This window comes from Schistocerca serialis, chromosome 1, assembly GCF_023864345.2.
Source record: "Schistocerca serialis cubense isolate TAMUIC-IGC-003099 chromosome 1, iqSchSeri2.2, whole genome shotgun sequence".
Classification (NCBI taxonomy): domain Eukaryota; kingdom Metazoa; phylum Arthropoda; class Insecta; order Orthoptera; family Acrididae; genus Schistocerca; species Schistocerca serialis.
In genome coordinates, this window is record NC_064638.1 from 1159356429 (window position 1) to 1159381873 (window position 25445).

General features: G+C 40.3%; 1 protein-coding gene across 2 annotated transcripts in view; it reads left to right on the forward strand.

Moving 5' to 3' along the window:
• LOC126418141 (serine/threonine-protein phosphatase 6 regulatory ankyrin repeat subunit B-like) overlaps positions 1-25445 on the forward strand; it is a 352754-nt gene that overhangs the window by 12350 nt on the left and 314959 nt on the right. Inside the window, exon 1 of one of the 2 annotated variants that reach the window (XM_050085171.1) lies at positions 23630-23768. The exons of the other annotated variant lie outside the window; for it this stretch is intronic. The gene's annotated coding sequence lies outside the window, so the exon portion shown is untranslated. Of the gene's footprint in view, positions 1-23629; positions 23769-25445 lie in introns of those variants that run through there. 2 annotated transcript variants of the gene reach the window in all.

A 25445-nucleotide genomic window follows, 5' to 3' on the forward strand; every position in this document is an offset into this window, starting at 1 on the left:
TTGTCTTTAACAATATTAAGTCTTTTATTACTGATGGTGTGTTTCCAATCTTTCACATACTTGTAAATCAACAGAGGTACACGTTGTCTTAAAATATATTGTTCAGAAAAATGGGCCTTGCAAAACGTTATTTCCTCTGGAAACTTAAACAGTGAATAGAATGTATTCTCCAATTGTTCCTGGTGTCCACATTTATCTAAGAATGTATACAACTGACTATGAACATTTGCTACAAAGGACATTAAGCTGTCACTAGCATACAATAATTTTGGGTTTAAAGCATCATATTCTTTGAAACTTGTAAATAAATGATGCTCTGTGGGTGTTGGTGAGAACAGAGTTGTTTTACAGTCACTATAGTTGATTTCAGGTGTTACATCCATCTTTCGTAGAATGTAACCAGCTACATATGCTAGTGCTTGTCTGTCATTTCTTACATCAGCCCCACCACTGCCAGCAGCAGCTTCATTATCAGCAAGGGCAGAATATAAAGCACTTTGATCCATAATGGAAAGGTGTGTTGTGGAGTCAAGAAAGTTGTCATCACTAACTCCCAAAAATTGCCTTAAATTGCTTAATGGCATGCATCTATCATCCACACAATTACCTAGTGACTTTGTAGGTAAGGACATGTTATTGACTATAACTGTTTTCAATGCTGCTTTGAACTGAAAGCAAGTTGAGTTGGTGTTTACAACACCATGCTGCCTCACACAACAAAATAAATTCTCCACTGGGTCTTGATTGAAAGCCTTCATGCCTAAAAAATTAAAGCCATTTTTTTAAAATCTGTTCCAAATGAACATCAATGATATTATTGTAGTTTGCCACCCACTTCTGAAACTGAACATATTTGTCTTATCTCTCCCTGTGCCTAGCTCCAACACTTTCCAGTGGGGACTCTGCAGAGAGGGCACACTTATAAGACTTGCCATCTTGTGGATAACAATAGGAACTGTTCAGTGAATCAAATAAACAATCCATCTTTTCAACAAATTCTGCAGTGTATATTGCCTCAGCAGGTAAGATATTAAATGTCACATAAGTTTCAATAACTGCAGCAACTGTATGACTAAGCTGGGCTGCAGCTACCATGACTTTCATTTTAGTAAAAGAATCCTTTAATTCAAAATGATTCGTATGTAGTTTTGGCAATGTCTTAAACAGCTTCTGCTGATCCAGAAGAAAAGCCCTGTGAATATATTCAAAATTTGCCTCTTTTTTAAACCCAAACTGTATTTTATTTCCTAGCAGAGCATTTCTAGTATTTTTAATAGATGAGGGACATCATAAATGACTGCAATAGGTTCATCTCTGACGACAAAATGAAATGGACTGGACTCAGTAGATTTCTCACAGCAGAGTTCCTTCAGTGCTCTCTGGTTGATTGCACCCTGGTCACAAACTTCGTTTGTATAAGGATAAAGCAAATACTTTGTCCTTGCGTGTCCATCGCCCTGCATTTCGAAATTGGCTATTTATGAAATCTTTGGCAAGAGAGTTTAAATTAGATTCTATGACAGAGAAAGTACTGCTGTCATATAGATCTTTAAGTGCTTTCAGTTCTGATTTTTCATGATGTAGCTTTGCTTTCAGTTTTGATAGCCTTGTTAGAGTATTCCTATGAATCTTGTACATTTTTGATTTTGTTGGAGTTAAGTCTGCTGTTGAATCCCCCGCACCTAAAACCCCACTTTCCTCATTACAAAATGTTTCAGATAAGAATGTGTACTCACTATCTGCAGATTAATTTTGAGGGGAGATAAAAAAATTCAAGAGTTGCATCACGCAATGAATTACTCTGCTCAGCACAACTAGTACTAGGTAATTCTCTAACACCAGTTTCACCTCTGGTATTGGCACCTGTATAATATTTTCCATGGTACCACTAGCGCTTGGTAAGTCTAATTCACTATTAAGACCAGTTTCACCTGATCCACTTCTGGTACAAACACCTGCATGAGAACTACTTGCCACAGCACAAATAAGGCTTTGTAGTTCATTAACACCAGTTTCACTTCTCGTATTAGCAGCTGTAAAATGAAAAGTTGCCATAGCACCACCAGTGCTTGGTAGGCTCAATTCACTATTAACAACAGTGTCACCAGATTCACTACCGATTTTGGCAATTTCATATGGAACACCTGTCACAGGTTTTGGAAACACACCCCTGTGCCGGCCGAAGTGGCCGTGCGGTTAAAGGCGCTGCAGTCTGGAACCGCAAGACCGCTACGGTCGCAGGTTCGAATCCTGCCTCGGGCATGGATGTTTGTGATGTCCTTAGGTTAGTTAGGTTTAACTAGTTCTAAGTTCTAGGGGACTAATGACCTCAGCAGTTGAGTCCCATAGTGCTCAGAGCCATTTGAACCATTTGAACACACCCCTGTTTAGCCTATGCCTACTTTTATTAATAAAATCTTCTTCGGGAAAATGATCTTCACAAACAAAATAAGAAGCACATTTCACATCTGGTGACAGTTTACAAACACTCTTCCACTTTAGAAGCAACTCTAGAGGTTGTTTTGGAAACCTGTAGAAATGCTTGTTGCAAATTTCCTCCGTTGAACCCACGTGATAGCCAGATGAACAGCCGGGGAACTTGCAGGAGTATTTCAACGTCAATCTGTTGTGTTGAATATTCTTAAAATATATATGTATAAACGTCTTCATTGAGTAAAACTACTACAGACATATCAAAGTTATTTAAATAAACAAAGGGAAACCACACTGCTTAATTCACGATAGAAGAGAATACATTTCATTTATATGCTACGACATTATTTAATAAAAAACTGAATGTCTTACCTTACAATTAGTTGTGGACATTTTTCAGCAGGAAATTTCTTCAATTCCATGGTGAGCTTCATTAATTTAAAGTAAAAAATCTGTTTATAATGAAGATGAGTAGTATGTAAATATGGAACAAATACAAAGACGACTGTAACCGAGGACTACAGACTTCACTGCAGAGCAAGACGATAGAATATTTTAAAACAACCACCACTGGAGTTTAGACGGCTCTCATTGGTCAATTCCAGCTTCGTTTGACCCCTAGCGCCTCTAGTGGTCTGGATTGGAACTACGTGGGTTGTTGCCTCTTCGCCCATATAGCTTTCACCCCCGTGTGTGTGGCTACCTCAGTCTTCGCACACTTGCCCGAGCAGCCACACCTTGTCTGCATCTCGAGCCAAAAGTCGCGATGGCTTCCGACACCTAGAAATTTATTCAAGAAATTGAAAGACGAAGAGCAATCTGGTACGTATCTTGTGAGGAGTACAGTGACCATGATGTGAAGATTTGTAGCCATCTCTTTCTTGCACATAATTATGTAAAACACAGCATGCTTTTATTATGGCAACTGCAAATTCTTCCCAGACATCCAGAGGGCGATGAAAAATTCTCCATTTATTTGCCAGAATGCCAAACGTGCATTCTACACTCCTGGAAATTGAAATAAGAACACCGTGAATTCATTGTCCCAGGAAGGGGAAACTTTATTGACACATTCCTGGGGTTAGATACATCACATGATCACACTGACAGAACCACAGGCACATAGACACAGACAACAGAGCATGCACAATGTCGGCACTAGTACAGTGTATATCCACCTTTCGCAGCAATGCAGGCTGCTATTCTCCCATGGAGACGATCGTAGAGATGCTGGATGTAGTCCTGTGGAACGGCTTGCCATGCCATTTCCACCTGGCGCCTCAGTTGGACCAGCGTTCGTGCTGGACGTGCAGACCGCGTGAGACGACGCTTCATCCAGTCCCAAACATGCTCAATGGGGGACAGATCCGGAGATCTTGCTGGCCAGGGTAGTTGACTTACACCTTCTAGAGCACGTTGGGTGGCACAGGATACATGCGGACGTGCATTGTCCTGTTGGAACAGCAAGCTCCCTTGCCGGTCTAGGAATGGTAGAACGATGGGTTCGATGACGGTTTGGATGTACCGTGCACTATTCAGTGTCCCCTCGACGATCACCAGCGGTGTACGGCCAGTGTAGGAGATCGCTCCCCACACCATGATGCCGGGTGTTGGCCCTGTGTGCCTCGGTCGTATGCAGTCCTGATTGTGGCGCTCACCTGCACGGCGCCAAACACGCATACGACCATCTGTGGCACCAAGGCAGAAGCGACTCTCATCGCTGAAGACGACACGTTGCATGGGGGCTTAATTAAATATATGATTGAAAATATTTTTTAGTTGCTGTATGTCCGATTACGTAAGTCTCGTAATCGGTTGGCCCTGACTAGTATTATTACGCTATCTGACTGCAACAAACAATGTAAGAAAATTTTCGTAAACACAGTTAATTAATTAAGACCCCAGCAACTATAAAAAATCTACAAAACCAATAAGCACTAGTGTAGCTGTTCTGTATGTGGGAGTGTGACTCAACGTCCACATCTGGCACGGTTCTTTTCCAACAAGACAAGAATTTGATACCAATTATACTGACGTGACAAAGAAATTTAGAAAAACTATGATTACGCAAGAAAACCAGAATTCACTCTAATACAAGAACACAAGCCAGATGCTTTGTTGACTGAACCTGTAGTGACGCATTATTTCAGATACACAAATAAATAAACGAACATGGTAAATTTTACCTTCATATATATTGACGAATGCACTCATTACAATATCATCTGCTATCTCTCCCATCAAATAACTGCATAAGACATGAAACAACGCTCTTTACTACAACATCTCGCTCCAACTTCACGACAACCCCGAGCTCTGCCCACGCATACACTGTCTCTATGAGTTCTTAACACACACTGTCCTCTACGAACCCTCAACAACCACTGACCGCCACGAACTCTAAACAGGCACTGTGGAGGCGGCTTAATAGTACTCTTTGGCGCACTCTCTGGCGCAGTGGCACAGTGTAGCCACCTTTCATATGCCCCTCCTCCACAGGCCAGAATTTGATGGTATTTTTGCCAGCATTGGTGGTGAAAATACCACCAAATTCGTCCACAATAATACAGACAAAAATAAAGATAATATTAATACCTAAACATCACATAATTAGTTAAAATTTTGGCTTTGCACTGACCTTTTACTAACCTAATATATGAAATACAGTAAGCAATACAACTTCTTTTCATACATGTGACTTTACATAATAGTTTACACAATATACAAAAAATCAGTTTATACAAATGTTCACATAAAATGCTTTCAATGATTAGTTTATACAAAAAAAGATACTAACAGGTGACATCTTTTCAGTAAAAGCAGTCCATCAGTTGCACCCAGTAAAGTTTAGCAGGTACACCCAGCAACAAGTCACATTAGTTCAGTAGAAGCAATCCATCAGATGCACCCAGCAATGTTAAGCAGGTGCAGACGCCAACAAGTGACTTCATTTCAGGAAAAGCAGTTCACCAGTTGCACCCAGCAATGTTGAGAACAGGTGCAGACACCAACAAGTGATACCATTTCAGTAAAAACAGTCCATCTGTGGCACCCAGCAATGTTGAGTAGGTGCAGACAGCAAAAAGTAACATCATTTCAGTAGAAACAGTTCTAACAGTGGCACTCAGTAAAGTTCAAGAGGTACACACAGCAACAAGTCACATTAGTTCAGTAGAAGCAGTCCATCAGAGGCACCCAGCAATGTTGAGTAGGTGCAGACAGCAACAAGTGACTTCATTTCAGTAAAAACAGTTCATCAGTTGCACCCAGCAATGTTGAGTGCAGGTGCAGACACCAACAAGTGACACCATTTCAGTAGAAGCAGTCCATTAGTGGCATCAGCAATGTTGAGCAGGTGCAGACAGCAACAGGGGACATCTTTTCAGTAGAAGCAGTTCATCAGTTGCACCCAGCAATGTTGAGTTGGTGCAGACAGCAACCAGTGACTTTATTTCAGTAAAAACAGTTCATCAGTTGCACCCAGTAATGTTGAGTGCAGGTGCAGACGCCAACAAGTGACACCATTTCAGTAGAAGCAGTCCATTAGTGGCATCAGCAATGTTGATCAGGTGCACACAGCAACAGGGGACATCTTTTCAGTAGAAGCAGTCCATCAGTGGCACCCAGCAATGTTGAGTAGGTGCAGACAGCAAAAAGTAACATCATTTCAGTAGAAGCAGTCCATTAGTGGCATCAGCAATGTTGATCAGGTGCACACAGCAACAGGGGACATCTCTTCAGTAGAAACAGTTCATCAGAGGCACCCAGCAATGTTGAGTAGGTGCAGACAGCAACAAGTGACTTCATTTCAGTAGAAACAGTTCATCAGTGGCACCCAGCAATATTGAGCAGGTGCAGACACCAGCAAGCAACATCATTTCAGCAGAAACAGTCCATCAGTTGCACCCAGTAATGTTGAGTAGGTGCAGACAGCAAGAAGTAACATCATTTCAGTAGAAACAGTTCTAACAGTGGCACCCAGCAATATTGAGTAGGTGCAAACAGCAAAAAGTCACATCTCTCAGCAGAAGCAGTTCGACAAAATTCACTAACACTGATCACACAGTTCATCAGCAGAAATTAAACATGACTAAATGTTACACATCATGTTGAAAAGTGCAGGTAACAGTTCAGAATATTTATCTTCACTAATCAGACAGTTCAGGCATGAACAATAGTTTGAATGCACATACAAATGCTTTTACAGTAACATACAAATCATAACAAACACACAAATGATGTCAGATAATTTTCATATTAACTATTACAATACACAAATACCAGTAAACCTATAATATTTATGGGTGTCAGTGCAAGCCACTACCAACAAATAAAATAATACTTAGGAGATAGGTGGGTAAGATTAGTAAAGGAAAACACACAGAACACACTCACTCATCCTTCATCCACATTAAGTACTACTGTGTAATTGAATAGTGTTAATTGTGTAAATGTAATTCTGTCAAAATCTGATGTTCATCATGTGTATCAAGTAGTAGTGGCAGCAATGTATAACAGTCAATAATAGTTAGGTCAACGTCATAGTCATCATGTCAAGACGAATGTTTGCCAAGCCAGATCAAAATGTACTGTTGTTGAACAACTGTCAGTGAGCCAAGATATGCAATTACTTCCTCTCTCCAAAAAAAAGTATATACTGCTTAGTGATATAACAAAGTGTGTGTATAGACTATCTTCCTTCTATTTTAGTGTTTTAGTCTGCTCTCTTCATCCTCTTGTTCCATAAGACCAACAAAAAAAAATATGCTCCTCACTTACTTTACCTCTTATCCACCAAAACTCCAATAATTATCAGCATCACATAATCTCAATAATACCTCAATAATACGTCGATAAATGTAAACCTCAGCACCAATATCACCTTACCTCTTGTCCACAAACAACTTCATATACTCTCAATACCTATTATAACACATCGATAAATATAAACCTCAGCACCAATATCATTTCACTTCCATAACAACTCTTTCCTCTCGTCAGTCTCCTCGAACAAGTACAGATAAAATCCTAATGCAACTTCAATTCAGCATCCCATACAATCCGAAGACACATTGTCAACACACAACCTCTGTGTAATCCATCTGACCCAAATTTTCTACTCATTATAAATTATAAGATACATTTTGGTTCCTTGTCCATCATTAAATAAAAGAAATGCATACCTGACCTCTAACAGACTTAGTTCGAATAACTCTCAGTAATTAAGTACGATTACGGAGTGTGAATGATCATAATATTTCACAGTATGTACACCACTTCAAGAATTATAGCAGAAGCAAACATGTGGAGTATTTTTTGTGTCAAGTGTCACTTCCTATTTCAATTGCTCACGAAAAATGCAGTGTAATAATTGTTAATGGTCTAAACCTAGTTTTGGTCTGTCATGTCGTTAGCTTCCTTCCTATTAGCATAAATTTATACAGCTTCCATAAAACTTTAGCTCATGTGACTTCAATGACTTTCTTGTACTAATGTCGTTCGTCGAATTATAGCAGTTAATTTTCTTATCTTAAAAATGTAAGGCACTGAGCGTAAGCAAAACAAGCAATAGCGAGTAAATATACCAGTAGAGAACAGAATGTCAACAAGTGTATGCAGCACAATCCTTACAACGAGGCTCTGCCAAGCGAACAATCTATAATTAATACCATAGTGTGACCTAAACTCTATGTTTATACACAGTACATCAGCATTGCTATACACCAAATTAAAGAGTAGTTATGGCAACAAAACAGAAATGTGTAAATATGTAATCCATACGCATAGCAGTAAACATATATCTTACGTAATAAACAGGTCATTAGCATCATATCAGCCTGAGCAAATAAATGTTCATATGTCATCTTAGCAAGTAAACATGGAGGCGCAAGCAGATAAATCACAAAGTATAACTTACATACCTAAACACATCACCACAATAAATCAGGTTACAATTATAATTTAAATAAATAAGCACAGCAGGCACATAATTAAAAAAAATATGACATCAGTGAAATAGCAGTGCAGCCAAGCGATGCATAATATACACAAGTTACAACCCAGTTCATTAATAATAATTGTCAAAATCAGTAAATGTACACAAGCATGTCGCTTCACAAGTAAATCCATAGAACATGAAATTAGCACAAAGTATGAATCACGTAATCGCGAGCAGCAAATTACGTCTAAAGTACGTACCCAATTGGAAATTTGTTACCTGAAAAATAAACTCAATTAATAGTTACCCTTTTTTTTTAGTTTATTACTTTCTTCTTCGAAATTACATTCTTCCTGAAAATTTCTCGATAGCAGGTCGTCTTAACGTCGGACACGCACAGAATTTACCTGAAGGTCTTAAATACTTTATACAACCGTATCCTGCAAAATACTGAATGTTAATAACACAATTCAACAAGTCCTTATAGCTTTATACAGAATTTAGTCGGAGAAATTAGACTGTGTATTTGTTTACGGCTGTCAGTGCATTCGCACTGAGCGCTCGATCAGCTGTGGGCGCGTGACGTAGGAAGCTATTGTTCGCGGTCAACGACTGCCTTGTGTGGCGCGCAGACTTGACTGTTGCTTTGAGTATGTGCCGCCGCCAAAACACAGCGCGGTATCCTTGTACTCTCTGCGTGTTTACATCTAGCTGTTAGTTTTTCACAAGTATGTCATTCCACAAAAATTTTAACGTTTGATATGTGATGTATTCCTTTAGAGCGTCGAGATTTAAGAGTTTCTACTTCAACAGTGTTATCATGTATAATTTTGCGAATTCTATATGGACCGTTATAAAGCAAAAAAAATTTGCGACATAAGCCTTTTCCTTTATGAGACAAACGGTGAGACTTAATTAACACTTTCTGACCAACTGACAAGATTTTTAAACGACCAGGACGTTTAGCTGATTTCTCTCTTCTTGCAGCCGCAGACGCAATATTTCGTAGAGCCAGGTTGACAACTTCAGAATGCCGCAGTTTCCGTGAAGGCGGAAAAGGAACGATTTCAGAAATGCGATTTGTTGGTGCTTTATTTTTTAATGTCAATAAAGGCGGTAAAGAAGTTGAGTCATTAGGGAGTTCATTCAGAATGTTTTGAAAAATATGAAGATACTGATCCCAAGTTCTGTGATTCTGATGACAATAAAGACGGCACAATTTATTGATTTCCTTCATCCATCTCTCTGAAGCGTTAGATTGAGGGTGAAAAAGTGAAATGAAAATTGGTTTAATTCTACGACGCTGTAGAGTACGAAGCCAAATTTTAGAACGAAACTGTGATCCATTATCTGATATAACCTTGTCAACGTGACCGACTTCTTTAAGAAAATGTTTGATAAAAGCGTTAGATACTGAACGAGCTGTTGCTTTGCGTAAAGGTGTAAAACACACATATTTTGACGTCAACTCCACTGCTACGAAAATGTACGCAAAACCATTAGTAGAACGAACCACTGGACCAAACAAATCGACTGCAGCCATCTCCTTTAATTTCGCTGGAATGACGGGAAACAACGGTGCTCTGTGAGAAATCGTTGGAGGCTTAGCCATTTGACATAATTTGCATTTGGCAAGAACAGATCGAATACGTTTTTCCATATTACTGAAGTAACAATTTTCTCGTAATTTATGAAAGCATTTTCTGGGACCAAAGTGTGCATAACTGAAATGCGTATACCAAATCAATTTATTGACCCACTCATCAGGAATACAAACTAACCAAACAGAGTTGTCGACCGATTTTCGTTTAAAAAGAATGTCATTGCGAACTAGATAATGCTGTCTAATCGCCACGCTCTCCTTTCTCCTCCACTTCTCCTTAATGTCCTTCCAGATTGGATCCTTATTTTGCTCCTTAGCGATGTCCTGGAGCGAAGACGAAATAAAGTTCTCAAAAGCAACACCTTGAATATACATCAAACAAAAATTGTTTTCTTTGCAGTCCTCTTCAGCACTTTGTTTCAAACCCATAGGTACACGTGATAAAGCATCAGCAACAGTATTTGAAGAACCCTGTATGTAAACAATACTAAAGTCAAATTCCTGTAGGTACAACGCCCATCGTGACAATCTGCCGTGAGTTAATTTTGTTGACATAAGAAATTCCAGAGCTCGATGATCGGTGTAAACCTTAGTATGTCTGCCAAACAAAAATGTGCGAAATTTTGTGAAAGCCCAAACAACAGCCAAAGCTTCAAGTTCCGTAATCGAATAATTCTTCTCTGATTTAGAGAGAACGCGACTTCCAAATGCAATAGTCTTCTGTACTACAACGCCGTCTTCTTCTATCTCTTGAAATAAATGTGCTCCTAGGCCTTTGTATGATGAGTCCGTCGCCAAACAAAATTCTTTCGATAAATCCGGATGTGAAAGAAGTGGAGCAGCAACTAAAGCATCACGAAGCTGTTCAAATTCTGACTGAGCTTCCTCATCCCAGCACCAATTAGATTTCTTTCCAGATAGTTCACATAAGCGAGGTGTGGCCAAATCGTCCAATTTAACAAAGCGTCGAAGAAAATTACAGACACCAAGGAAACTACGAACATCACGTTTTGTAGTAGGAACAGCATAATTACGAATAGCATCTAGTTTCTCTGGATCAGGAAGAATACCTTCTGTAGAAATAATGTGGCCGAGAAATTTCACCTGAGAACGACCAAATTCAGATTTTTCCAAGTTCACTGTCATGCCAACTTTTGCAAAGATACGTAATAATGAGTCCAAAATTTTGTTGTGCTCACTCCAAGAACGTTTAGCAATAAGAATGTCGTCAACATAAGAAGTAATATTGTCACGAAGATAAACAGGTAAAATTTCATTTAAGCTACGAATGAATGCTGCTGAAGATACAGTAAGTCCAAACGGTAATTTCCGAAATTGGTAACAGTTACCAAAAGCTAAAAAGGCAGTATATTTTCTACAATCAGGGTGGAGTTCTATTTGCCAAAAACTTGCGCGCATGTCAATCGTGGACAAAACTTTAATTCCATGGAAATGTTGAAGAAGTTCATCTAAATTTTGTGGGCGGTCAGTTTCAGGAATGATGATGTTATTTATTTGTCTGGAATCCAGAACCAGACGAATTGATCCATCCTTTTTAAGAACAACGTGTAATGGGCTAGTATAAGGACTGACTGCAGGCTCAATAATGCCCTGATCTAACATGTACTGAAGTTCATTCTTAACCTTGTCTCTGTAAGCCAAAGGAATAGCGTACGTTTTCCCGCGAAATGGTGTGTGTTCTTTCACTTTAAATAAATATTGTAAGCCTTGTATAGTTCCTGTGTGATGACTAAACACTGTAGCATGTGAAGTTAAAATGTGGTGCAGCTCTTCTCTTGCAACGTCATCTGGCACTTCAGCTTTCTTAACCTTTTCGTTAATTAATTCTTCGCTATTAATTATATCATCCATCGCGTCTCTGTATCTGTTGTCATTATCATGAATAAACACATTGTCGTCATAATGCTCAACGAAAACATCAGAAGTAAGAAACCTTAAACATTTTGTATCTGACTCAGATCTTGTTAAACACTCGAAAAATTTTAAACATTTCGGCATTCCAGCAACAGTCAAATTTACACTTCCTTCTTTAAAGTTCAAAATTGCCTTATGTGCGTTAAGAAACTCCATACCTAATATAATTTGTGTACTGAGTAATGGAACAATGATAAAATTAGCAGAAAATTCGTATCCTTGACAAATGAAATTTAAATTGGTCTGTTGTTTGACCTCCACACTTTTTCCAGAAATCGCACCTCGAATTGTAGTTTTAGAAATAGGTAACACAGGACAAGCGATAGTTCTTACACATATACGAAAAACTGATTCACTAATGACATTCAATGGGCTCCCAGAATCTAATACTGCCGTGAACTTATTCTTACCCACACATACTTCAATAACAGGGTGTAAAAATGCGTCTACATTATTTTCCTTTTCGTCTAATAAAATGTCTCTCATGTCTTCCAGGCGTACGTAGTGTAAAGTCGTAGTGTCATTACTTTCTGAGCCGTCTATATTGCTGCCAGAAGCCGAAGCTACAAGTCATTGTCGATTGTTTGCGTCACGTCTTTGATTATTCGCGTCATTTCGCGGATCAATTTCAACGATTTGTACTTGTCTCTCAGACGTTCTGTCACGTGGAGGATGCCAATTAGGTCCCTCCTGTCTGCTAGATGCAAATTCTGGGTTGTGTCTGTTATTAAAATTTCTATTATCCTGTCTGTCTGCATAACTACTTCTTGTATAATTTCGACTGTCACTTCTGAAATTATTATTGTACCTACTACCCTGGTTATTTCTGTAGTAAGAATTTCTATTACTGTATGAATGATTTCTGTCCTGATGATACCGATTACTGTTTCCGTATGATTGATCATTCCGATACGAATTACCGTTGTTATAGTTGTCTGTGTAATTTCTGTTAGAACGTCTGTTATTGTCATAGGGCTGGTATCTATTGTCGTGTCTGTTACGTCTGTCATTCTCAAAATTACCCATATAACGCCCGTTCCGACCACTATCACTTTTCTCTGAAAGTCTATTGTAATTACTGTTACTGAAAAAGTTACAAGAGGTCCCGTCGTCGTTGTCATACTCCAGTTCTTGCAACAAAGTCTTAAAAGTCTCAATGTCATCTTTACATCTTCCGGCCAAAGCAATTTGTCTTATGGATTGTGGCAACTTAGTTAAACAAATGCGAATTAATTCAGTCGGGCTATAAGGGTTGGACAGAAACTGATTCTTTCGAATCATGTCTTCAAAGTACTCTGCCGGCGTGCGGAACTCAGACTGTTTAAAATTACGCTGCATAATCAGACTATGTTTGACTCTGTCTTGTGTGTTTTCGGACCAATATGCCGATAGAAATGCATGATAAAAATCATTTAAATTATTGCAATCTCTAATGAGTGCGCGCATCCGCGTCGCCGGTTCGTTTTCTAAATATCCACACATGAATTCTAGTTTGTGACTTAGTGGCCAATTTGGTGGAAGTGCGTACATAAATTGATCTAGCCATGCACATGGATGTATGTCATTCTTAGAATTGCGGAAGATCTTAAATTTCCGGACAGTCAAAAAGTGTTTATAATCAAAGTTTTCGCCTCGTGGCGACAAAGACCTACCGCGTCTGTCCCGGTCCGAATGTCGATTATTGTAAAGTTCGCGCGCCTGGCGCTCTCTTGTTGCATCCCGTAAATGAAACAAATTATTTTCTTCAAACCCCTCTGCTACCTGTGATTCTAAATTTCTTCTGCTATCTTTTCCTACAATTTCCCCTTCGATCAACTTGACTTGCTTTCGTAATGCCTCAAATTCCCTTTTCACGCGTTCATTAAATTTTCCCTGATTTTCAACATGCTTATTTATGTTCTGGTATTCTTCGGTTTCTGAAAATGGTAATGGAGCTGTATCATCCGAATCTCTGTCCCCATGTAAACTGAGATTTGTCAGTTTATCTGAAATTTCCTCCACTCTTTCCGATAAGTCACCAAATTGTTCTTTCTGTTTATTTACGTCTTCCGTAAGTGTCGCGACTCGGGTTTCAGTATTGTCACATTTGGTAGCTAGCTGTTCATATTGTTGTGTTAGATTATTTATTCTGTCATTTGGTACGGATTCCTCGATTTTTTCAAATATTTCTTTCTTATCCTTTGCACGTTGTAAATTTAACTCTGAAAAATTCTGTACTATCACGCGATCTCTTTCTTCCTGTTCTCTATCCTGTTCCCTTTGTCTGATTTCTACTGCAATTAATCTATTATTGTGAGAATTCAGAATCGGTTGTACTTCTTCCCTGATTTCTTTCTTTAATTCATCTTTCATATTTTTGAAACATGTCCCTATTCTTGAATCTAACCGTGTTTCCAAAGTTCCCATCTCTGTTTTAATTGTTCCAATCTCTGTTTTAAATTCAGATCCTAACCGAGTTTCCATTGTTCCCATATCAGTTTTAATTTCAGATCGCAAAGTTCCCATCTGTGTTTCCATTGTTCCTATCTGTGTTTTTAATTCAGATTGAAAATTTAATATTACACTCATCAACTGCTCCATATTAACTTGTTCGAAATTCCTTTCGCCCCTAACATCTCCCGCAAAACTAACTTCCTTCGTCACAGCTGTAAGGCTACCTGTGTTCGATACTATTTCAGAGTCTTCTGTCGTTAATCTCAGATTCTGTAAATTTTCTGATTGAGAAAAATTTTGAAATGGTTCCGGACTATTTTCCCGACTTATCACATTGTTTTCCACCTCATTATCCATCATACTGTTTTCCTCTGTTGGCGAGTTCCCCATGTCAACAATTTCGTTATTCTCACTATTCATCATTTTTGCCTTTTTCATTGATCGCGTAATCATTTACAAAATATACGAAAGATTCGTCACTGTACGAAAATCACACACAATGACCCCTTATCTCCAACAATACTATTCACACGCAATGTCTCCCTCAAACACGATCAATCGAACAATTGAAATAATTGCACAAGATTGTCAAACGCGTATACAAGGCAATAAAAATTAAATTTTGAAAAATACCATTAGAAGAATGCCAATTACCAAATCTACACACTCAATACTGACTACAGTCACTAAACTCAAAATTACTACAACAATACTACAATTTTCACAATTAGAAAAATTCCAAGGGACGATCCTGGCAGGGTCGCCACATGCATGGGGGCTTAATTAAATATATGATTGAAAATATTTTTTAGTTGCTGTATGTCCGATTACGTAAGTCTCGTAATCGGTTGGCCCTGACTAGTATTATTACGCTATCTGACTGCAACAAACAATGTAAGAAAATTTTCGTAAACACAGTTAATTAATTAAGACCCCAGCAACTATAAAAAATCTACAAAACCAATAAGCACTAGTGTAGCTGTTCTGTATGTGGGAGTGTGACTCAACGTCCACATCTGGCACGGTTCTTTTCCAACAAGACAAGAATTTGATACCAATTATACTGACGTGACAAAGAAATTTAGAAAAACTATGATTACGCAAGAAAACCAGAATTCACTCTAATACAAGAACACAAGCCAGATGCTTTGTTGACTGAACCTGTAGTGACGCATTATTTCAGATACACAAATAAATAAACGAACATGGTAAATTTTACCTTCATATATATTGACGAATGCACTCATTACAATATCATCTGCTATCTCTCCCATCAAATAACTGCATAAGACATGAAACAACGCTCTTTACTACAACATCTCGCTCCAACTTCACGACAACCCCGAGCTCTGCCCACGCATACACTGTCTCTATGAGTTCTTAACACACACTGTCCTCTACGAACCCTCAACAACCACTGACCGCCACGAACTCTAAACAGGCACTGTGGAGGCGGCTTAATAGTACTCTTTGGCGCACTCTCTGGCGCAGTGGCACAGTGTAGCCACCTTTCAACGTCTCCATTCGTCCCTCCATTCACGCCTGTCGCGACACCACTGGAGGCGGGCTGCACGATGTTGGGGAGTGAGAGGAAGACGGCCAAACGGTGTGCGGGACCGTAGCCCAGCTTCATGGAGACGGTTGCGAATGGTCCTCGCCGATACCCCAGGAGCAACAGTGTCCCTAATTTGCTGGGAAGTGGCGGTGCGGTCCCCTACGGCACTGCGTAGGATCCTACGGTCTTGGCGTGCATCCGTGCGTCGCTGCGGTCCGGTCCCAGGTCGACGGGCACGTGCACCTTCCGCCGACCACTGGCGACAACATCGATGTACTGTGGAGACCTCACGCCCCACGTGTTGAGCAATTCGGCGGTACGTCCACCCGGCCTCCCGCATGCCCACTATACGCCCTCGCTCAAAGTTCGTCAACTGCACATACGGTTCACGTCCACGCTGTCGCGGCATGCTACCAGTGTTAAAGACTGCGATGGAGCTCCGTATGCCACGGCAAACTGGCTGACACTGACGGCGGCGGTGCACAAATGCTGCGCAGCTAGCGCCATTCGACGGCCAACACTGCGGTTCCTGGTGTGTCCGCTGTGCCGTGCGTGTGATCATTGCTTGTACAGCCTCTCGCAGTGTCCGGAGCAAGTATGGTGGGTCTGACACACCGGTGTCAATGTGTTCTTTTTTCCATTTCCAGGAGTGTATAAATCGCCTAGCCTGAGACAGTCGTTAGTTAAAGATTCTTTGTTGGTTGTTAAACTCCTTCTTCCGTAAGGACGCATTAAATTTTCAGACATACCAAACGCCTGATCTCCGGCAATGACGTACGGCATCGGTATTCCATTGTTTGATATTGAGCTTATCTTTGGTAGTAAATTTTTATTTAAGAGTTTTTCATACAGAACTGATTTCTTAAAAATAGACGAGTCATTATATTTTCCATATACTCGAACATCAGTGTAAGTGAATTTATAATCTGCATCACATAAAGCAAGTAAAACGATCGCAAATAATTTTTGTAATTATGGTACAGTGAACCTGAATGACAGGGTTTTATTACTCTGATATGTTTCCCGTTGATGGCACCGATGCAATTGGGAAAGTTTGCATATCTATTAAATCCATTTGCTATTTCAATCCATCTTTCCTCATTTAATTCTGGAAACGCAGTCCGTCTCATTTTGTCCCAAATCGCCAAGCAAGTTTCATGTATGACTTCTCGGACAGTAGTACATACGATCCGAAAATTGTGACCCTATGCTGCCATAGTACATACTGTAGCCAGATATCTGAAACGAAATATATATTCATATGGAAAAATGAAACCCACGAACTTCTGCCAGGAGTTTCATTACATTATTATAATAGATCAGTCATATTAACATCCCTAGTTTCTTCCCATCGGCGCCACTAACAGAGACTGTTTTTGCACGCAGATCTTTACAACAGAAGTGGAAGAATATTAGGTCAAATTTCAACAGGGAATTAAAATGCAGAGCAGGTGCCAAAAGTGGATCAGCAGCTTTGCGTAAAAGCCAGTACGTGTATTTCGAGCAATTACAGTTTCTTAAGGAAACTGTTGTGGACAATACAACTCAAGGTAGCCTGGATGAAATTGACGTTGCTGAAAGTAACTATCAGGGATTTGGCGTACAAAGTCCTTCTTCCTAGAAAGAAGCAAAAAAGTAACGACGACAGATTGATTGCTGTACTACAACAGAGTATCTCACTGAGGGAGGATCGTGAAAGTAACCAAGAATCTGATTCAGATAGACTATTTCTGCTTTCATTGCTAGAAGACACGAAAAAGATTCCAGAAGAACGCAAGCTTACTACCAAAATGGAGATTATTGACGTCATAAAAAGAGCACAATTGCTTCCACTGCGGATTCATCACCAAGGCTATTCTGATTATGCGTCAGAACCAACAGTGACTGGAGCATATAGCCACAGGTATAAACCAGAAGCCTCGAGTCGACAGCAGTTTCAACATGGATGCATACTACAACCAAATGATGATCGAGCAGATTTTAGCAGAGGGCAGAAGGAAAGTCACCGTGATTATTCTACGCATTTTACATACAGACTCCTGACACTGCCGCCGAATACGATGAGCTGTCATCGCCCATTGACTCACCTGTGTCAACTCAGAATTCTGAAATACTTGTTCTGTTCCAATCAGCAGTACTACAACAACTTTAACATTAATATTATTTCCAAATATTGTTATAATTTGGCATATAAAATTAAAATAATATTGTCAAATCATCATAAATGTTGTATTATTTTCAAACTATCACTTCTGTTTTCTGACTTCATCCGTTTTCAGCTCCTTCAAATTCGTAACATTAGAATCGAAGGGCCATGGAGAAGCCGACGATAATTCAATAATTTTTCACACAAATTTGGCGTTTTACTGCTTTGAAGTTCTTTAATTGTACATTTTCTAATACGAGCCACCATTATTAGTCAGCGAACATAAATCTTTGGTGTTGATAGTTGCTGCAGAATTTGGAAAGGGCAGGTACTATTTTTTTCCCTAAAAAGAAATAAGTAAATTGCGACTTATCGTTTTAACACCTGGCGAATTATTTTCAAATATTATTAAAAATGAACTATCATATTTGTTTTTGAACTCGTCTCAAAGTAATCAACAATTTTTCTACCGGACTTACACAAGCTCGCATACGAGTGTCAGTACCCGTTATGGAATTTCTTATATTTTCCAGAAAGTTATCAAAAGATTCCACTGACATTCCTGTAAAGTTAAAAAACGATCTGGACATTTCGGAGATCATTGAAGTAATTTTTATATAAACCCTTTGTGTGTCGCTCCAGCAATAGAGGATGAATCCAGTAGCTCTGTTTGGCTCTGCATTTTTTCTGAGACAAAAGGTGGACAATTATCGCGTCTTCACGTCCATCTCGCTCGGCCAATTCGTTACGACTGGTCGTCAGCTGGCTGCTCAAAATTGCACCTGCCGCAGCCTATTATACACCAAACAGCCACACTGCAACTAGACAGAAGCGGGAAGAGGCGCGGCTTATACGCGATTCCAGCTGAGCTTAGTGCATGCGCGTCAAGCTGGCTGGCAGCTGCTTAAACGAACTTTCCGTTTCGTGCGCATGGGCAGCGCTAGAGAAACTAATTCCTCCAATCCAGTTATTGAAACATTCACCAGGAATGTCAGCTGACCGTTTCTCTGCCACATATTGTGGAACATGGCTGCCGCCGCGCTGAAAAACAAAATTAAAAATTAGTTAATTCGGGCAGAAATCGGAAGGAAAATGAATGAAAGTAGAAAGAAATGTTTTTTCTTATGTCCAATGTAATAAATTTGTAAATATATTTGTACTCACAAGGGGACCCACCATACTGTAAACCACGGATTTTGATGCGCTTCAAATATGTTGTACCTGGCTATCCGGTTTTTTAGCCACGGGCCTTGGTTTTTGAAAAATCGATATCGAAGTTCATTGCGTGATTTGCATACCCGTAACATGACATATGTTCTTCTTCAAAATTACAAAGTTCGTCAGTTCTAAGGAATTCGCGAAGACAGACGAAGTTTTAGCAACTGCCGAACAATTCCGCATACAAACGAGAATACTCATGGAGTATTTCGACGTTGACTTCGTAATCAACACTGATCAAACTGGCTGCCAGTATCAGGCAACGTACAACAGATCACTTTCGGAAAAAGGAACGAAAATCGTTCTCGTCCGAAGAAAGATTCTTATACGGCCCAATATACCATAACAGCCTCATATGTTTTTTTGTGTATGCAAGAACCGTCCGGAAAATTTGGCCCTAACGTTCAAAAACGAGTAGATTAATTAACTGGGAAATACAGAAATGTAGTCGTGTCCTGCACGAAATCCGGGAAGTTCACGAAACTGGTGTACGAAGAATTTTTGCGTTCTGTAATTCTTCCGTAAGCGGAGGGCAAACCGATTCAACTTTATACGATCATCTATTCACTGATGAAAGGAAAGCGTGCACCTGCACCCTAAAAGTGGTCTCACCAATGTGCATTCCTTATTGCCAGCCCTGCGATGTTTATTTTTACCGACAGGTGAAAATCTTCACGAAAATTATTCAAGAGTGCTCCCGAATTGATGAAAGACAATAGAGAGATTGCTTCTAGGAAAGATTCGATAAAGTTACATTCGCTAATCCCACATCAATTCAGCGCACCTAATTTTGAAAACATGATTAGATACGCATGGTTTGCATCGATATTAGCGGATGAAGAGAAATCTTTTTGAGTGCTAAAGAATTGTGTTTCCCGGTATCGCTCATGAAGATTCCGTGCGCCTGCAAGACGGTTGCTTTCATAAAATGCGCGTGGCGCTGCGAAACTTTGTGCTTCGGTTGTTTCTATGATAAGTATCACCCACAATATTGTTTTGGCACATCAGGCAATGTGGACGGTGAAACATAAGATTTTGTAATATTCTATGACTGAAAAAGTTAATAACTGAATATATCTTCATAATTTCGCATACATTACACTGTTTGTTGATATTTTTTTAAATAAAATTGAAAAATTCGGACGAAAAACTACACCAACAAGATTCGAACACGGTACCTCCAGCACAACAGCCGTGAAGCTTTACCACTGCGCTACGCTGACTTGCTCGAACTAAATATAATGTTAACGGAATTCAAAGCACGCAATGAACTTCAAAATCGATTTTCTCAAAAACCAAGGCCCGTCGCTAAAAAACCGAATAGCCACGTGCTCAGGGTAAGTGCCTCTACAACATATTTGAAGCGCATCAAAATCCATGATTTGCAGTATGGAGGGTCCCCTTGTAAGCCTTTAAACACAGTTATAATGCGAGGGATGTTGTTGTTATTGTGATCAGTACTGTGAACAACGATTAAATTTCGCTCCTTTGAAGTAATCAGTGAATCCGCTCATCAGGGTGAATCCCTCACCTTTGCCGGAACCGCCGCCGCCGACCATATTGTCCTCGGGCAGTTCTTCAGTTTCTTATATATCTGTGTTATATGGCAGGGGGAACTCGCATTCCTCCGCTCCGAGGAACAAATTTAACATGTTAGAAGCCCCTTCTTGTTCACGGTGTAAGGACAATTATGTAACTGCTTTACGCTTGCTGAGTACTCTTCCCAATAATACACAATCTTCCTTCTCTTCCCTGATTTCCATGTACTTTTGAAGTGCCAAAATTAAAAGGTTAACATGCGGTGGGGCGGGGTTGTGCGCTGCGTTGCGATTTAATTATTGATATCCACCCCCTCAGTATAGCGTCGATTCACCACCCGTTGCTCTGCATTCGTAGGTACTATGTAGACGACGAGAAAAGCAGCGTTGAAGAAAACCACCGCCCATACTTAGGATTACTAAGTCCGTGTAACTCAAGTAACAAGATAAACCTGTAAATCTCTATTAATAACGGACAAAGTGGGTGCTTCTTCCCTTCATTGAAAATGTTTGTTTGTAGATACTGATGTTTTATTACGGTCCTTTTCATTTCTGGTGTCACCAAGCCCACATTTACGTTGGTAGTACATCTACTACTAGTTCGTGCTGCTTATATCCCACGTAAGACAGCCAGAAATGTGCCAAGTCCAACTCGAAATATTACGTGATTCACACAGGCAATACTTTGTTACAAAACGAGTTCACATTCGGTCCTTTTCAGTGGATTCTTCGAAAGAAGATGCTCGCCAGAATGCCAAAATGTCTGTAGATGCATACTGAACACACCACGCAGAATATTCACAAAGGTCGACAATTTCACACGCGGTTTATTCTGCAACCAACATTCCAAAACCACTCAAAACTTCACCGAAATGTCCGTAATTGCATCTGCTAGCACGGCGATATAAACCGAGCGCGATTTAACCGTCCTTTCTTCATCTTACAGATAATTTTTTCGGACACATTTAACATGACCTTCTTGTCCGACAGCGACTGCACGACTGACTGAATGCCGTCGCTCACAGAGCATATAACTCATTCAATTACGCGGAAAAGACTTTTCTCTCATTGGTTGATCAAAACGATTATCCAGTCAGATTAACCTTTCATGATCAATTTTAGCGCCCAAACCGCTTTACTCTAATCAGCATTCGCAGATGCATCTACGTCATTTCATATTGCAAACATTCACAAAATGTTCCACAAAACCAAACGAAACGAAAATTAAAAGAAAGCTATGCTTCAAATATACTTCAGAACTAGGTATCCTCTTACTATCTTACTGGCTGCCTTATTACGAAAGCAAACGCTCCTAGACATACATCATCCACCAGTTAGGGGGATTCACGTTTTCAGGACATCCTCGTTACGTAACACTTACTAGTTACGGATGGTGTAATACATTATAAAATTGAAATTTGTCGTATGTACCCACATACACACTCACATTCACTCTCATCTACTCCCACCCTAACACCAAATATAAACATCAACTTTTAAACTATTATTTCCATTATGAAATCAATTTTTTATTACAAGTTTAGAATCAAAATTCCTTAAAAATAACACTGAGAGTGCTGTTATTGTTTTCAAATAACAAAGAAACTTAAACTGTCATGATTCCTATCTGAATTTACTTTACTGAGTGTCGGTTAAGCGCTTTTTAATAGGTTTTTTTTATATTTCAAAAACCATTAAAGTTATCCGCATGAAAATTTTACACAGTGTTCTTCTAAATTATAAAAGTTCCTGTACCAAATTTGAAAACAAACAGATCATATTTGTTATAGTTATTTAGTTTCTTAGGTGAGATGGGTAAGCGATCTTAGTTCGCTCCACACAGAGCAGTTCTCACGGTCCGCACACCGCGACAGATGGCATTATGACGCCAGCAGCCGACCACACAACGGCCGGGGCTGGAGGCTTCATTGCCAGCCTCCAATACAGCTTGACCTAACGGAATAAAACTTACGGCAAAACTCTGCAGCCGTGTAAATAGCTGCGACGTTACAAACAAATCGATCACTGCGCGGTATGTTTTGCCTTGCAAAATGTTTGTCGCAGAGCACTGGAATTCGCATCGCGCCAATGAACTACACAACACGGCTCTCATCTAGGGGAAACTCCAGCACCCACTGACTTCCAACAAACTGTAAAAATGAATTCCAACCTATCGGAAAGTTTTTGTCTCTTTGACCCCCCCCCCTCCTCCCCCAAGTAAAGTGTGAAGAGAAAAAGTTTCCCGTTTACTAAATTTAGGATACTGGTTTGGTAAAAATTCAGCGTTATACGTGACATTTTAATTTATTACTTCACTGTCATTGACGCTATTGGCCAGAAAGTTTCCACACGTTATTGACATACACTACTGAAGGCGACTATAAAATTATGTTGCTGCACAACACAATTTAGGAGAAACGGCGCGATAAATGTTGAGCAGCGCGAAAAATCAGCTTTTCTTGCAAGTTTATCTATTTCGATAGCACGAAATTTTCTTTGAATCAAAGAAAGGTGTCAGAAGGTAGCCCTCGTATCACTCTGTCATTTACAGTTGTCAGATTATAATAAACACCACTTTCAGTTTTTATGTTCCAACGCGTATCAGCTCGCACCTAGGAAAACTCGCGCAGCATCCCGCGGCCCGGTAGAGCATAGGGCTGCAACGAAGGATCGCCATTTTGTTCTGTCTTCTGCTAGTATTTTCACTTCTTCACATCCTGTTCCTTGCTGTTGACCTTCTGCTTCTACTGAACGTCTCCTCGGCAGTGGATGACGCAAGCGTATTCCGCAGCACGCTGTGATAAATTTCCGCACCCAGGAAAACGGGGCTTTAGGCTGCACCAGTAGGAAAGTAGCCATGAATATGAATACGTGAGAATTATTGCTACTCTAGTGGCTTTGTCACAAGGTTAGCTAAAAGTTTACAGTCGTTTATACGCCTATCCACTGCTCAGTATTTCAGCTGTATGGTAAGTCTACCTCTCATTGTTTGTCTTCTTTCAGAAACTTTCATAAATAGAAAAAATAATTAGACAGACTTTTGTAATTATTTGTTACGCCTGAGTTTTGTCTTACTGATAACATCCTTGACAAGAGACCTGTAAATGACATCCGCTTCACTGAATTCAATATTTATGTACTGTTTTTGACCATTTCGTTTGGTACATCACCAGTGTCACAAAACATTTAATTTTTCGACTTGCAAATGCCGGGTTCCTCCTCCTCTGATACCGATATGACTGCGTGTAGCAACAATTTGTTTTCATACGTATTTATTTACATTAGTGCTTGAATCACTGTTGCTGTTGGTTAAAGTCTGATCGTAGTTGCATACTGCTAATTAAATATGCTAACAGATTAATCGAGGGTATGAAAAACAGGTGTTCAGTTGAGATACTACATAAAACAGAAAAGTTCTTCAGGTGATCAGTAGCAACTGTTCCCTAAATTACTGGTAACAGGTTTTATGTGTAGTATAGGATATAGGGAAAAATGTGGATGGTACGAAAGGTTGTAACAAGGTTTCACTGGGTGGCTGTTGGACAATAATAGGCTATTCTTCTGTGTTAAAAATATGGCTAGGACTGTTGTTATTCTGATAGATTCTAATACTCAAATACACTCCTGGAAATTGAAATAAGAACACCGTGAATTCATTGTCCCAGGAAGGGGAAACTTTATTGACACATTCCTGGGGTCAGATACATCACATGATCACACTGACAGAACCACAGGCACATAGACACAGGCAACAGAGCATGCACAATGTCGGCACTAGGACAGTGTATATCCACCTTTCGCAGCAATGCAGGCTGCTATTCTCCCATGGAGAAGATCGTAGAGATGCTGGATGTAGTCCTGTGGAACGGCTTGTCATGCCATTTCCACCTGGCGCCTCAGTTGGACCAGCGTTCGTGCTGGACGTGCAGACCGCGTGAGACGACGCTTCATCCAGTCCCAAACATGCTCAATGGGGGACAGATCTGGAGATCTTGCTGGCCAGGGTAGTTGACTTACACCTTCTAGAGCACGTTGGGTGGCACGGGATACATGCGGACGTGCATTGTCCTGTTGGAACAGCAAGTTCCCTTGCCGGTCTAGGAATGGTAGAACGATGGGTTCGATGATGGTTTGGATGTACCGTGCACTATTCAGTGTCCCCTCGACGATCACCAGTGGTGTACGGCCAGTGTAGGAGATCGCTCCCCACACCATGATGCCGGGTGTTGGCCCTGTGTGCCTCGGTCGTATGCAGTCCTGATTGTGGCGCTCACCTGCACGGCGCCAAACACGCATACGACCATCATTGGCACCAAGGCAGAAGCGACTCTCATCGCTGAAGACGACACGTCTCCATTCGTCACTCGATTCACACCTGTCGCGACACCACTGGAGGTGGGCTGCACGATGTTGGGGCGCGAGCGGAAGACGGCCTAACGGTGTGCGGGACCGTAGCCCAGCTTCATGGAGACGGTTGCGAAAGGTCCTCGCCGATACCCCAGGAGCAACAGTGTCCCTAATTTGCTGGGAAGTGGTGGTGTGATCCCCTACGGCACTGCGTAGGATCCTACGGTCTTGGCGTGCATCCGTGCGTCGCTGCGGTCCGGTCCCAGGTCGACGGGCACGTGCACCTTCCGCCGACCACT